We start from the raw sequence: 14,990 nt of genomic DNA, 5'->3' as shown, positions 1-14,990 counted from the left end.
CCTTCCCATTCCAACCCTTAGACCCTTCCTACAGCATGCAATATGATATCTCAATGATTCTAATAACAAACCTGAGACCCGTCCTATAACATGAGATGGGATATCCAACTCCTTCCCATTCCAATCCTGAGACACTTCCGATAGCAGAGATGTGATATCTCAATGCTTATACCAAACCTGAGACCCTTCCTATAACATGAGATGTGATATCCAAATCCTTCCCGTTCCAAACCTGAGACCCTTCCTTTAGCATGAGATGTGATATCCAGCACCTTCCCATTCCAATCCTGAGACACTTCCTATAGCATGAGATGTGATATCTCAAAGCTTCTAATATCAAAACTGAGACCCTCCCTATAGCATGATATGTGATATCTAAGTCCTTCCCATTCCAATCCTGAGACCCTCCCTATAGCATGAGATGTGATATCCAACTCCTTCCCATTCCAATCCTGAGACCCTTCCTATAGCATGAGATATGATATCTCAATACTTCTAATACCAAACGTGAGATCCTTCCGATAACATGAGATGTGATATCCAAATCCTTCCCCTTCCAATCCTGAGACCCTCCCTTTAGCATGAGATGTGATATACAACTCCTTCCTATTCCAATCCTGAGACTCTTCTGATAGCATGAGATGTGATATCTCAATGCTTCTAATACCAAACCTGAGATCCTTCCGATAGCATGAGATGTGATATCTCAATGCTTCTAATACCAAACCTGAGATCCTTCCTATAACATGAGATGTGATATCCAAATCCTTCCCCTTCCAAACCTGAGACCCTCCCTTTAGCATGAGATGTGATATCCAACTCCTTCCCATTCCATTCCTAAGACCCTTCTGATAGCATGAGATGTGATATCTCAATGCCTCTAATACCAAACCTGAGATCCTACCTCTAACATGAAATGTGATATCCAACTATTTCCCCTTCCAAACCTGAGAGCCTTCCTATAGCATGAGATGTGATATCCAAGTCCTTCCCATTCCAATCCTGAGACCCTTCCTATAGCTTGAGATGTGATATCCAACTCCTTCCCATTCCAATTCTGAGACCCTTCCTATACTATGAGACTTGATATCTCAATGCTTCTAATACAAACGTGAGACCCGTAATATAACATGAGATGTGATATCCAAATCCTTCCCCTTCCAAACCTTAGACCCTTCCTTTATCATGAGATGTGATATCCAACTCCTTCCCATTCCAATCCTGAGACCCTTCCGATATCATGAGATGTGATATCTCAAAGCTTCTAATATCAAACTTGAGACCCTCCCTATAGCATGAGATGTGATATCCAAGTCCTTCCCATTCCAATCCTGAGACCCTTCCTATAGCTTGAGGTGTGATATCCAACTCCTTCCCATTCCAATTCTGAGACCCTTCTTATACCATGAGACTTGATATCTCAATGCTTCTAATACCAAACCTGAGACCCGTCCTATAACATGAGATGTGATATCCAAATCCTTCCCCTTCCAAACCTTAGACCCTTCCTTTATCATGAGATGTGATATCCAACTCCTTCCCATTCCAATCCTGAGACCCTTCCGATATCATGAGATTTGTTATCTCAATGCTTCTAATATCAAATTTGAGACCCTCCCTAAAGCATGAGATGTGACATCCAAGTCCTTCCCATTCCAATCCCGAGACCCTTCCTATAACATGAGATGTGATATCCAACTCCTTCCCATTCCAACCTGAGACACTTTCTATAGCATGAGAAGGGATATCTAACTCCTTCCCAATCCAATCCTGAGACCCTTCCGATAGCAGAGATGTGATATCTGAATGCTTATACCAAACCTGAGACCCTTCCTATGGCATGAGATGTGATATCCAACTCCTTGCCATTCAAATCCTGAGACCCTTCCTATAGCATGAGATGTGATATCTCTATGCTTCTAATACCAAACCTGAGACCCTTCCTATAACATGAGATGGGATATCCAACTCCTTCCCATTCCAATCCTGAGACCCTTCCGATAGCAGAGATGTGATATCTCAATGCTTATACCAAACCTGAGAACCTTCCTATGGCCTGAGATGTCATATACAACTCCTTCCCATTCCAATCCTGAGACCCTTCCTTTAGCATGAGATGTGATATCTCAATACTTATACCAAATCTGAGACCCTTCCTATAGCATGAGATGTGATATCCAATTCCTTCCCATTCCAATCCTGAGACCCTTCCTATAGCATGAGATGTGATATCTCAATGCTTATACCAAACCTGAGAGCCTACCTATAGCATGAGATGTGATATCCAAGTCCATCCCATTCCAATCCTTAGACCCTTCCTACAGCATGCAATGTGATATCTCAATGATTCTAATACCAAACCAGAGACTCTTCCTATAACATGAGATGGGATATCCAACTCCTTCCCATTCCAATCCTGAGCCGCTTCCGATAGCAGAGATGTGATATCTCAATGCTTATACCAAACCTGAGACCCTTCCTATAACATGAGATGTGATATCCAACTCCTTCCGTTCCAAACCTGAGACACTAACTATAGCATATGTGATATCCAACTCCTTCCCATTCCAAACATGAGACCCTTCCTATAGCAAGAAAGTAATATCCAACTCCTACCCATTCCAATCCTGAGACCCTTCCTATAGCAAGAGATGTGATATCCAAATCCTTCCCATTCCAATCCTGAGACCCTTCCTATAACATGAGATGTGATATCCAACTCCTTCCCATTCCAACCTGAGACACTTCCTATAGCATGAGAAGGGATATACAACTCCTTCCCAATCCAATCCTGAGACCCTCCCGATAGCAGAGATGTGATATCTCAATGCTTATACCAAACCTGAGACCCTTCCTATGGCATGAGATGTGATATCCAACTCCTTCCCAATCCAATCCTGAGACCCTTCCGATAGCAGAGACGTGATATCTCAATGCTTCTACCAAACCTGAGACCCTTCCTTTAGCATGAGATGTGATATCCAAATCCTTCACATTCCAATCCTGAGACCCTTCCTATAGTATGAGATGTGATATCTCAATGCTTCTAATACCAAACCTGAGATCCTTCCTATAACATGAGATGTGATATCCAATTCCTTCCCATTCCAAACCTGAGACCCTTCCTATTGGATGCGATGTGATATCCAACTCCTTCCCATTCCAACCCTGAGACCCTTCCTATAGCATGAGATGTGATGTCTCAATGCTTCTAATACCAAACCTGAGATCCTTCCTATAACATGAGATGTGATATCCAACTCCTTCCATTCAAATCCTGAGACCCGTCCTATAGCATGAGATGTGATATCTCAATGCTTATACCAAACCTGAGACCCTTCCTATAGCATGAGATGTGATATCCAACTGCTTCCCATTCCAATCCTGAGACCCTTCCTATAGCATGAGATGTGATATCTCAATGCTTCTAATACCAAACCTGAGATCCTTCCTCTAACATGAAATGTGATATCCAACTCCTTCCCTTTCCAAACCTAAGAGCCTATCTATAGCATGAGATGTGATATCCAAGTCCTTCCCATTCCAACCCTTAGACCCTTCCTACAGCATGCAATATGATATCTCAATGATTCTAATAAAAAACCTGAGACCCGTCCTATAACATGAGATGGGATATCCAACTCCTTCCCATTCCAATCCTGAGACACTTCCGATAGCAGAGATGTGATATCTCAATGCTTATACCAAACCTGAGACCCTTCCTATAACATGAGATGTGATATCCAAATCCTTCCCGTTCCAAACCTGAGACCCTTCCTTTAGCATGAGATGTGATATCCAGCACCTTCCCATTCCAATCCTGAGACACTTCCTATAGCATGAGATGTGATATCTCAATGCTTCTAATATCAAAACTGAGACCCTCCCTATAGCATGATATGTGATATCTAAGTCCTTCCCATTCCAATCCTGAGACCCTCCCTATAGCATGAGATGTGATATCCAACTCCTTCCCATTCCAATCCTGAGACCCTTCCTATAGCATGAGATATGATATCTCAATACTTCTAATACCAAACGTGAGATCCTTCCGATAACATGAGATGTGATATCCAAATCCTTCCCCTTCCAATCCTGAGACCCTCCCTTTAGCATGAGATGTGATATCGAACTCCTTCCTATTCCAATCCTGAGACTCTTCTGATAGCATGAGATGTGATATCTCAATGCTTCTAATACCAAACCTGAGATCCTTCCGATAGCATGAGATGTGATATCTCAATGCTTCTAATACCAAACCTGAGATCCTTCCTATAACATGAGATGTGATATCCAAATCCTTCCCCTTCCAAACCTGAGACCCTCCCTTTAGCATGAGATGTGATATCCAACTCCTTCCCATTCCATTCCTGAGACCCTTCTGATAGCATGAGATGTGATATCTCAATGCCTCTAATACCAAACCTGAGATCCTACCTCTAACATGAAATGTGATATCTAACTCTTTCCCCTTCCAAACCTGAGAGCCTTCCTATAGCATGAGATGTGATATCCAAGTCCTTCCCATTCCAATCCTGAGACCCTTCCTATAACTTGAGATGTGATATCCAACTCCTTCCCATTCCAATTCTGAGACCCTTCCTATACTATGAGACTTGATATCTCAATGCTTCTAATACAGACGTGAGACCCGTAATATAACATGAGATGTGATATCCAAATCCTTCCCCTTCCAAACCTTAGACCCTTCCTTTATCATGAGATGTGATATCCAACTCCTTCCCATTCCAATCCTGAGACCCTTCCGATATCATGAGATGTGATATCTCAAAGCTTCTAATATCAAACTTGAGACCCTCCCTATAGCATGAGATGTGATATCCAAGTCCTTCCCATTCCAATCCTGAGACCCTTCCTATAGCATGAGATGTGATATCTCAATGCTTCTAATACCAAACCTGAGACCCTTCCTATAACATGAGATGGGAATATCCAACTCCTTCCCATTCCAATCCTGAGACCCTTCCGATAGCTGAGATGTGATATCTCAATGCTTATACCAAACCTGAGATCCTTCCTATAACATGAGATGTGATATCCAACTCCTTCCCATTCCAATCCTGAGACACTTCCTATAGCATGAGATGTGATATCTCACTGCTTATACCAAACCTGAGACCCTTCCCATAGCATGAGATGTGATATCCAACTCCTTCCCATTCCAATCCTCAGACCCTTCCTATAGCATGAGATGTGATATCTCAATGCTTCTAATATCAAACTTGAGACCCTACCTATAGCATGAGATGTGATATCCAAGTCCTTCCCATTACAATCCTGAGACACTTCCTATAGCATGAGAAGTGATATCCAACTCCTTCCCATTCCAATCCTGAGACCCTTCCTATAGCATGAGATATGATATCTCAATACTTCTAATACCAAACGTGAGATCCTTCCGATAACATGAGATGTGATATCCAAATCCTTCCCCTTCCAAACCTGAGACCCTCCCTTTAGCATGAGATGTGATATCCAACTCCTTCCCATTCCAATCCTGAGACCCTTCTGATAGCATGAGATGTGATATCTCAATGCTTCTAATACCAAACCTGAGATCCTTCCGATAGCATGAGATGTGATATCTCAATGCTTCTAATACCAAACCTGAGATCCTTCCTATAACATGAGATGTGATATCCAAATCCTTCCCCTTCCAAACCTGAGACCCTCCCTTTAGCATGAGATGTGATATCCAACTCCTTCCCATTCCATTCCCGAGACCCTTCTGATAGCATGAGATGTGATATCTCAATGCCTCTAATACCAAACCTGAGATCCTACCTCTAACATGAAATGTGATATCCAACTCTTTCCCCTTCCAAACCTGAGAGCCTTCCTATAGCATGAGATGTGATATCCAAGTCCTTCCCATTCCAATCCTGAGACCCTTCCTATAGCTTGAGATGTGATATCCAACTCCTTCCCATTCCAATTCTGAGACCCTTCCTATACTCTGAGACTTGATATCTCAATGCTTCTAATACCAAACCTGAGACCCGTAATATAACATGAGATGTGATATCCAAATCCTTCCCCTTCCAAACCTTAGACCCTTCCTTTATCATGAGATGTGATATCCAACTCCTTCCCATTCCAATCCTGAGACCCTTCCGATATCATGAGATGTGATATCTCAAAGCTTCTAATATCAAACTTGAGACCCTCCCTATAGCATGAGATGTGATATCCAAGTCCTTCCCATTCCAATCCTGAGACCCTTCCTATAGCATGAGATGTGATATCTCAATGCTTCTAATACCAAACCTGAGACCCTTCCTATTACATGAGATGGGAATATCCAACTCCTTCCCATTCCAATCCTGAGACCCTTCCGATAGCAGAGATGTGATATCTCAATGCTTATACCAAACCTGAGACCCTTCGTATGGCATGAGATGTGATATCCAACTCCTTGCCATTCAAATCCTGAGACCCTTCCTATAGCATGAGAAGGGATATCCAACTCCTTCCCAATCCAATCCTGAGACCCTTCCGATAGCAGAGACGTGATATCTCAATGCTTCTACCAAACCTGAGACCCTTCCTTTAGCATGAGATGTGATATCCAAATCCTTCACATTCCAATCCTGAGACCCTTCCTATAGCATGAGATGTGATATCTCAATGCTTCTAATACCAAACCTGAGATCCTTCCTATAACATGAGATGTGATATCCAATTCCTTCCCAATTCCAAACCTGAGACCCTTCCTATTGGATGAGTTGTGATATCCAACTCCTTCCCATTCCAACCCTGAGACCCTTCCTATAGCATGAGATGTGATGTCTCAATGATTCTAATACCAAACCTGAGATCCTTCCTATAACATGAGATGTGATATCCAACTCCTTCCATTCCAATCCTGAGACCCGTCCTATAGCATGAGATGTGATATCGCAATGCTTATACCAAACCTGAGACCCTTCCTATAGCATGAGATGTGATATCCAACTACTTCCCATTCCAATCCTGAGACCCTTCCTATAGCATGAGATGTGATATCTCAATGCTTCTAATACCAAACCTGAGATCCTTCCTCTAACATGAAATGTGATATCCAACTCCTTCCCTTTCCAAACCTAAGAGCCTATCTATAGCATGAGATGTGATATCCAGGTCCTTCCTATTCCAATCCTTAGACCCTTCCTACAGCATGCAATATGATATCTCAATGATTCTAATAACAAACCTGAGACCCGTCCTATAGCATGAGATATGATATCCAAGTCCTTCCCATTCCAATCCTGAGACCCTTCCTATAACATGAAATGTGATATCCAACTCCTTCCCATTCCAACCTGAGACCCTTCCTATAGCATGAGATGGGATATCCAACTTCTTCAAAATCCAATACTGATACCCTTCCGATAGCATGAGATGTGATATCCCAATGCTTCTACCAAACCTGAGACCCATACTATGGCATGAGATGTGATATCAAACTCCTTCCCATTCCAATCCTGAGACCCTTCCTATAGCTTGAGGTGTGATATCCAACTCCTTCCCATTCCAATTCTGAGACCCTTCTTATACCATGAGACTTGATATCTCAATGCTTCTAATACCAAACCTGAGACCCGTCCTATAACATGAGATGTGATATCCAAATCCTTCCCCTTCCAAACCTTAGACCCTTCCTTTATCATGAGATGTGGTATCCAACTCCTTCCCATTCCAATCCTGAGACCCTTCCGATATCATGAGATTTGTTATCTCAATGCTTCTAATATCAAACTTGAGATCCTCCCTATAGCATGAGATGTGACATCCAAGTCCTTCCCATTCCAATCCTGAGACCCTTCCTATAGCATGAGATGTGATATCTCTATGCTTCTAATACCAAACCTGAGACCCTTCCTATAACATGAGATGGGATATCCAACTCCTTCCCATTCCAATCCTGAGACCCTTCCGATAGCAGAGATGTGATATCTCAATGCTTATACCAAACCTGAGACCCTTCCTATGGCCTGAGATGTCATATACAACTCCTTCCCATTCCAATCCTGAGACCCTTCCTTTAGCATGAGATGTGATATCTCAATGCTTATACCAAATCTGAGACCCTTCCTATAGCATGAGATGTGATATCCAAATCCTTCCCATTCCAATCCTGAGACCCTTCCTATAGCATGAGATGTGATATCTCAATGCTTATACCAAACCTGAGAGCCTACCTATAGCATGAGATGTGATATCCAAGTCCATCCCATTCCAATCCTTAGACCCTTCCTACAGCATGCGATGTGATATCTCAATGATTCTAATACCAAACCAGAGACTCTTACTATAACATGAGATGTGATATCCAACTCCTTCCCATTCCAATCCTGAGCCGCTTCCGATAGCAGAGATGTGATATCTCAATGCTTATACCAAACCTGAGACCCTTCCTATAACATGAGATGTGATATCCAACTCCTTCCCGTTCCAAACCTGAGACACTAACTATAGCATATGTGATATCCAACTCCTTCCCATTCCAAACATGAGACCCTTCCTATAGCAAGAAAGTAATATCCAACTCCTACCCATTCCAATCCTGAGACCCTTCCTATAGCAAGAGATGTGATATCCAAATCCTTCCCATTCCAATCCTGAGACCCTTCCTATAACATGAGATGTGATATCCAACTCCTTCCCATTCCAACCTGAGACACTTCCTATAGCATGAGAAGGGATATCCAACTCCTTCCCAATCCAATCCTGAGACCCTTCCGATAGCAGAGATGTGATATCTCAATGTTTATACCAAACCTGAGCCCCTTCCTATCGCATGAGATGTGATATCCAACTCCTTGCCATTCAAATCCTGAGACCCTTCCTATAGCATGAGAAGGGATATCCAACTCCTTCCCAATCCAATCCTGCGACCCTTCCGATAGCAGAGACGTGATATCTCAATGCTTCTACCAAACCTGAGACCCTTCCTTTAGCATGAGATGTGATATCCAAATCCTTCACATTCCAATCCTGAGACCCTTCCTATAGCATGAGATGTGATATCTCAATGCTTCTAATACCAAACCTGAGATCCTTCCTATAACATGAGATGTGATATCCAATTCCTTCCCATTCCAAACCTGAGACCCTTCCTATTGGATGAGATGTGATATCCAACTCCTTCCCATTCCAACCCTGAGACCCTTCCTATAGCATGAGATGTGATATCTCAATGCTTATACCAAATCTGAGAGCCTACCTATAGCATGAGATGTGATATCCAAGTCCATCCCATTCCAATCCTTAGACCCTTCCTACAGCATGCGATCTGATATCTCAATGATTCTAATACCAAACCAGAGACTCTTACTATAACATGAGATGTGATATCCAACTCCTTCCCATTCCAATCCTGAGCCCCTTCCGATAGCAGAGATGTGATATCTCAATGCTTATACCAAACCTGAGACCCTTCCTATAACATGAGATGTGATATCCAACTCCTTCCCGTTCCAAACCTGAGACACTAACTATAGCATATGTGATATCCAACTCCTTCCCATTCCAAACATGAGACCCTTCCTATAGCAAGAAAGTAATATCCAACTCCTACCCATTCCAATCCTGAGACCCTTCCTATAGCAAGAGATGTGATATCCAAATCCTTCCCATTCCAATCCTGAGACCCTTCCTATAACATGAGATGTGATATCCAACTCCTTCCCATTCCAACCTGAGACACTTCCTATAGCATGAGAAGGGATATCCAACTCCTTCCCAATCCAATCCTGAGACCCTTCCGATAGCAGAGATGTGATATCTCAATGTTTATACCAAACCTGAGCCCCTTCCTATGGCATGAGATGTGATATCCAACTCCTTGCCATTCAAATCCTGAGACCCTTCCTATAGCATGAGAAGGGATATCCAACTCCTTCCCAATCCAATCCTGCGACCCTTCCGATAGCAGAGACGTGATATCTCAATGCTTCTACCAAACCTGAGACCCTTCCTTTAGCATGAGATGTGATATCCAAATCCTTCACATTCCAATCCTGAGACCCTTCCTATAGCATGAGATGTGATATCTCAATGCTTCTAATACCAAACCTGAGATCCTTCCTATAACATGAGATGTGATATCCAATTCCTTCCCATTCCAAACCTGAGACCCTTCCTATTGGATGAGATGTGATATCCAACTCCTTCCCATTCCAACCCTGAGACCCTTCCTATAGCATGAGATGTGATGTCTCAATGCTTCTAATACCAAACCTGAGATCCTTCCTATAACATGAGATGTGATATCCAACTCCTTCCATTCCAATCCTGAGACCCGTCCTATAGCATGAGATGTGATATCTCAATGCTTATACTAAACCTGAGACCCTTCCTATAGCATGAGATGTGATATCCAACTACTTCCCATTCCAATCCTGAGACCCTTCCTATAGCATGAGATGTGATATCTCAATGCTTCTAATACCAAACCTGAGATCCTTCCTCTAACATGAAATGTGATATCCAACTCCTTCCCTTTCCAAACCTAAGAGCCTATCTATAGCATGAGATGTGATATCCAAGTCCTTCCCATTCCAACCCTTAGACCCTTCCTACAGCATGCGATGTGATATCTCAATGATTCTAATACCAAACCAGAGACTCTTCCTATAACATGAGATGGGATATCCAACTCCTTCCCATTCCAATCCTGAGCCGCTTCCGATAGCAGAGATGTGATATCTCAATGCTTATACCAAACCTGAGACCCTTCCTATAACATGAGATGTGATATCCAACTCCTTCCCGTTCCAAACCTGAGACACTAACTATAGCATATGTGATATCCAACTCCTTCCCATTCCAAACATGAGACCCTTCCTATAGCAAGAAAGTAATATCCAACTCCTACCCATTCCAATCCTGAGACCCTTCCTATAGCAAGAGATGTGATATCCAAATCCTTCCCATTCCAATCCTGAGACCCTTCCTATAACATGAGATGTGATATCCAACTCCTTCCCATTCCAACCTGAGACACTTCCTATAGCATGAGAAGGGATATCCAACTCCTTCCCAATCCAATCCTGAGACCCTTCCGATAGCAGAGATGTGATATCTCAATGCTTATACCAAACCTGAGACCCTTCCTATGGCATGAGATGTGATATCCAACTCCTTCCCAATCCAATCCTGAGACCCTTCCGATAGCAGAGACGTGATATCTCAATGCTTCTACCAAACCTGAGACCCTTCCTTTAGCATGAGATGTGATATCCAAATCCTTCACATTCCAATCCTGAGACCCTTCCTATAGCATGAGATGTGATATCTCAATGCTTCTAATACCAAACCTGAGATCCTTCCTATAACATGAGATGTGATATCCAACTCCTTCCCATTCCAACCCTGAGACCCTTCCTATAGCATGAGATGTGATGTCTCAATGCTTCTAATACCAAACCTGAGATCCTTCCTATAACATGAGATGTGATATCCAACTCCTTCCATTCCAATCCTGAGACCCGTCCTATAGCATGAGATGTGATACCTCAATGCTTATACCAAACCTGAGACCCTTCCTATAGCATGAGATGTGATATCCAACTGCTTCCCATTCCAATCCTGAGACCCTTCCTATAGCATGAGATGTGATATCTCAATGCTTCTAATACCAAACCTGAGATCCTTCCTCTAACATGAAATGTGATATCCAACTCCTTCCCTTTCCAAACCTAAGAGCCTATCTATAGCATGAGATGTGATATCCAAGTCCTTCCCATTCCAACCCTTAGACCCTTCCTACAGCATGCAATATGATATCTCAATGATTCTAATAACAAACCTGAGACCCGTCCTATAACATGAGATGGGATATCCAACTCCTTCCCATTCCAATCCTGAGACACTTCCGATGGCAGAGATGTGATATCTCAATGCTTATACCAAACCTGAGACCCTTCCTATAACATGAGATGTGATATCCAAATCCTTCCCGTTCCAAACCTGAGACCCTTCCTTTAGCATGAGATGTGATATCCAGCACCTTCCCATTCCAATCCTGAGACACTTCCTATAGCATAAGATGTGATATCTCAATGCTTCTAATATCAAAACTGAGACCCTCCCTATAGCATGATATGTGATATCTAAGTCCTTCCCATTCCAATCCTGAGACCCTCCCTATAGCATGAGATGTGATATCCAACTCCTTCCCATTCCAATCCTGAGACCCTTCCTATAGCATGAGATATGATATCTCAATACTTCTAATACCAAACGTGAGATCCTTCCGATAACATGAGATGTGATATCCAAATCCTTCCCCTTCCAATCCTGAGACCCTCCCTTTAGCATGAGATGTGATATACAACTCCTTCCTATTCCAATCCTGAGACTCTTCTGATAGCATGAGATGTGATATCTCAATGCTTCTAATACCAAACCTGAGATCCTTCCGATAGCATGAGATGTGATATCTCAATGCTTCTAATACCAAACCTGAGATCCTTCCTATAACATGAGATGTGATATCCAAATCCTTCCCCTTCCAAACCTGAGACCCTCCCTTTAGCATGAGATGTGATATCCAACTCCTTCCCATTCCATTCCTAAGACCCTTCTGATAGCATGAGATGTGATATCTCAATGCCTCTAATACCAAACCTGAGATCCTACCTCTAACATGAAATGTGATATCCAACTATTTCCCCTTCCAAACCTGAGAGCCTTCCTATAGCATGAGATGTGATATCCAAGTCCTTCCCATTCCAATCCTGAGACCCTTCCTATAGCTTGAGATGTGATATCCAACTCCTTCCCATTCCAATTCTGAGACCCTTCCTATACTATGAGACTTGATATCTCAATGCTTCTAATACAAACGTGAGACCCGTAATATAACATGAGATGTGATATCCAAATCCTTCCCCTTCCAAACCTTAGACCCTTCCTTTATCATGAGATGTGATATCCAACTCCTTCCCATTCCAATCCTGAGACCCTTCCGATATCATGAGATGTGATATCTCAAAGCTTCTAATATCAAACTTGAGACCCTCCCTATAGCATGAGATGTGATATCCAAGTCCTTCCCATTCCAATCCTGAGACCCTTCCTATAGCTTGAGGTGTGATATCCAACTCCTTCCCATTCCAATTCTGAGACCCTTCTTATACCATGAGACTTGATATCTCAATGCTTCTAATACCAAACCTGAGACCCGTCCTATAACATGAGATGTGATATCCAAATCCTTCCCCTTCCAAACCTGAGACCCTCCCTTTAGCATGAGATGTGATATCCAACTCCTTCCCATTCCATTCCCGAGACCCTTCTGATAGCATGAGATGTGATATCTCAATGCCTCTAATACCAAACCTGAGATCCTACCTCTAACATGAAATGTGATATCCAACTCTTTCCCCTTCCAAACCTGAGAGCCTTCCTATAGCATGAGATGTGATATCCAAGTCCTTCCCATTCCAATCCTGAGACCCTTCCTATAGCTTGAGATGTGATATCCAACTCCTTCCCATTCCAATTCTGAGACCCTTCCTATACTCTGAGACTTGATATCTCAATGCTTCTAATACCAAACCTGAGACCCGTAATATAACATGAGATGTGATATCCAAATCCTTCCCCTTCCAAACCTTAGACCCTTCCTTTATCATGAGATGTGATATCCAACTCCTTCCCATTCCAATCCTGAGACCCTTCCGATATCATGAGATTTGTTATCTCAATGCTTCTAATATCAAATTTGAGACCCTCCCTAAAGCATGAGATGTGACATCCAAGTCCTTCCCATTCCAATCCCGAGACCCTTCCTATAACATGAGATGTGATATCCAACTCCTTCCCATTCCAACCTGAGACACTTCCTATAGCATGAGAAGGGATATCTAACTCCTTCCCAATCCAATCCTGAGACCCTTCCGATAGCAGAGATGTGATATCTGAATGCTTATACCAAACCTGAGACCCTTCCTATGGCATGAGATGTGATATCCAACTCCTTGCCATTCAAATCCTGAGACCCTTCCTATAGCATGAGATGTGATATCTCTATGCTTCTAATACCAAACCTGAGACCCTTCCTATAACATGAGATGGGATATCCAACTCCTTCCCATTCCAATCCTGAGACCCTTCCGATAGCAGAGATGTGATATCTCAATGCTTATACCAAACCTGAGAACCTTCCTATGGCCTGAGATGTCATATACAACTCCTTCCCATTCCAATCCTGAGACCCTTCCTTTAGCATGAGATGTGATATCTCAATACTTATACCAAATCTGAGACCCTTCCTATAGCATGAGATGTGATATCCAATTCCTTCCCATTCCAATCCTGAGACCCTTCCTATAGCATGAGATGTGATATCTCAATGCTTATACCAAACCTGAGAGCCTACCTATAGCATGAGATGTGATATCCAAGTCCATCCCATTCCAATCCTTAGACCCTTCCTACAGCATGCAATGTGATATCTCAATGATTCTAATACCAAACCAGAGACTCTTCCTATAACATGAGATGGGATATCCAACTCCTTCCCATTCCAATCCTGAGCCGCTTCCGATAGCAGAGATGTGATATCTCAATGCTTATACCAAACCTGAGACCCTTCCTATAACATGAGATGTGATATCCAACTCCTTCCGTTCCAAACCTGAGACACTAACTATAGCATATGTGATATCCAACTCCTTCCCATTCCAAACATGAGACCCTTCCTATAGCAAGAAAGTAATATCCAACTCCTACCCATTCCAATCCTGAGACCCTTCCTATAGCAAGAGATGTGATATCCAAATCCTTCCCATTCCAATCCTGAGACCCTTCCTATAACATGAGATGTGATATCCAACTCCTTCCCATTCCAACCTGAGACACTTCCTATAGCATGAGAAGGGATATACAACTCCTTCCCAATCCAATCCTGAGACCCTCCCGATAGCAGAGATGTGATATCTCAATGCTTATACCAAACCTGAGACCCTTCCTATGGCATG

The sequence above is a fragment of the Ambystoma mexicanum genome, chromosome 1p (genome assembly GCF_040938575.1).
Source record: "Ambystoma mexicanum isolate Mex_15411 chromosome 1p, UKY_AmexF1_1, whole genome shotgun sequence".
Lineage (NCBI taxonomy): Eukaryota > Metazoa > Chordata > Amphibia > Caudata > Ambystomatidae > Ambystoma > Ambystoma mexicanum.
This window is presented reverse-complemented; position numbering follows the sequence as displayed.